Genomic DNA, 2472 nt, shown 5'->3' with positions numbered 1-2472 from the left:
TACAAGAAGTCATTCCCAATCCCTCTTCATGCAAATTCCTTCATCTTGTTAGCACGAGTTATTCTCATGTTGTTCCTCCATTAGACTGTGAGTTCCTTGAGAACAGAAACTCTTTTGCCTTTCTTTGCATTCTCAGCACTCTTAGCACAGTGCCTACCACATAGTAGGCACATTGTTAAATGCTTGCTCACTGACTCGTTGACTGACTGATTGACTGACTAGACAAATTATATTGCAGGGAATGCACTTGATGTAAGCTTATGCTCTATAGCATTAGAAAAACACTCCCATAAAAAACGAAATTCAAAATAACCTCACAGTCTTCCATCACACTCAGCAAAGTGGCAGAGACAACAAAACATGGCCATAGCCAATGTTGGAATGCTTGTGGAAAGACAGACACACTAAAGAGTTGCTGGTAGAATTATGAATCAGTACAGCCTTTTAAGGAAATAATTTTGAACAATGCAAATAAACTGACTAAAATATTCATAGATTCGACCAAGAGATTTCACTGAAAGGCTCCAAGTAGGTCACTGATAAAAAAGGAAGTATCCGTATATGCCAAAATACTTACAAAAGCACTTTTTATAACAGAAAAGAACTGGGGGAAAAAATAGATCAGAATGTCTAAACAGAGGGTGGCAAATGAATGTCAGGGAATATTACTGTTCTATAAGAAATGACAAGAATGGTACAGAAAAGCATGGAAAGACTTACAGGAACCAATGCAGGATAAAGTAAGCTGAACCATAACATGTAAATGGAAGGATAAACCACAAAAAAAAATCAAAAGTGAATGTTGTAGAATGACAAGGAATATCATGGCTCTAAAGAAGACACCTCCCCCATGGATGTTGAACAAGGTGTGTAAATATTTTTAGACTTTTCTTGATCTAGTGATCAATTTGGCGGATTTTTTCTCATCTTTTAAAAAAAATTCTTTTTTTTTTTTTTAATGAAAAAGAATTTATTTATTCATTTGTTACTATACATCAGGCACTGTGCCAAATGCTCGGCATACAAAAATGAGCAAAACGACCATCCGGGGCATCAAAGAGCTCTTACATTCTTTTGGGGGGTGGAGGGGAAGGAGACAAAAAAATGGAGAGCTACGTCGTGAGAAAGGGGTGGAGGACATGGGCATATAGTTTGGAAATAGTTGGGAAGTGGAATGAAGCGCTGGAGAAAGTTCTTCTGTCAGAATCCAGTGTCCGAGGCCCAAGGTTCAGGAGCTGGAGTGAGGAGGAGGAGGAAGAAGAAGAAGAATGACCAGATTACCGACAACATGTTTGCAAATGTCTTGTATTAGGGGATCCTTGAAAGATGTAACCTCATCCAATCTTGAGCAGCTGAGGGGGTGTCCTTCAAAGTCTTGGGCTCTGCACAGAATTTACGGAGGGCTTCCCGGGTCTCTTGGCATAGCTTCTCCCCCAAGGTGGCCTCCACCTGCCCACGCCAAGCTGCCCTCCACCTGCCCACGCCAAGCTGCCAGCTTGGGCCGTCCCTCGAAGACATCAAAACCAGCATAGAAGGTCTACATCAGCTCCTCCATCGCCATCAGATCAGCCACAGAGATCTGGTCACCAGTGAGGAAGGGTTTGTCCTGCAGCAAACTCTGCTCCAGATGTTGTAGAAGTTTTGTTATGAAGGCTATGTTCCTGTCCACTTTCTCCTTGGGGATATGAACATCAATGAAAGGGCCCAGCACCCGCATCCATAGCACTGCGCCAAATGTGACTCGAATGGAATCTGTATGCCAGAACAGGTATTCTTCAACCCGTGCCGGTGCCTGCAGGTCTGAAGGAAACCAATGATCTGGGGTCCTATATTTCTGACTCAGGTAGTGCAGAATGGCCACACTTTCTGCCAAGGTGAAATCTCCATCTTGCATGACCGGCACTCTCTTCAGTCTGTTCACTTTGGCAAAATCATCAGTCAGGTGCTGCCCCTGAAGCAGCTCCACCCTCTGCAGCTCAAAGGTGATGCGATTCACCTTGGCGAAGAGGTAGACGGCGCGGCAGGGCTGGGAGAGAAAGTCCAGGTTGAGTTTCAAGTCCATGGCTGCAAAGACCTGTAGGGATCCGATGGGTCCTCTAAAAAAATTCTTTTTCTAAAAATTGTTGTCTGGGAAGGGGGGGAAAGGGAATATAGAATATATAAAAATTAAATATATCCATAAGGTACTTGTTTTTAAAAAATTGACACCCTCAAATCCTCAGTGCCTCCTAGAAGTCTAAAGGGAGCTGTCCCTAGCTGAATTCTAGCTGATGGGAGTTATCGCTAACTGAACCTTTCAGTCTTAGTGGGAGTTGAAAGAAAGAGCCCCAAACATATCTGTGTGACAGTGGCAAAGAACTGGATACCTATTGACTGAAGAATGACTGACCTGCAGCACATGGATGTAAATAAAATATATCTACACCACAAACAACAATAACATGGTAGGAACTGATCTTTACTAAAGTACAC

The 2472-nt window shown here is 42.8% G+C and overlaps 1 pseudogene; it reads right to left on the bottom strand.

Moving 5' to 3' along the window:
• Window positions 1-1308: 1308 nt before the first annotated feature.
• Window positions 1309-2062, bottom strand: LOC140511361 (glutathione S-transferase theta-2-like; annotated as a pseudogene).
• Between the last annotated feature and the right edge of the window lie 410 nt (window positions 2063-2472).

This window comes from Notamacropus eugenii, chromosome 6 (assembly GCF_028372415.1).
Source record: "Notamacropus eugenii isolate mMacEug1 chromosome 6, mMacEug1.pri_v2, whole genome shotgun sequence".
NCBI classification, from domain to species: Eukaryota; Metazoa; Chordata; class Mammalia; order Diprotodontia; family Macropodidae; genus Notamacropus; species Notamacropus eugenii.
The sequence above is the reverse complement of the archived record's forward strand: the minus strand, read 5'-3'. Positions and strand labels throughout refer to the sequence as shown.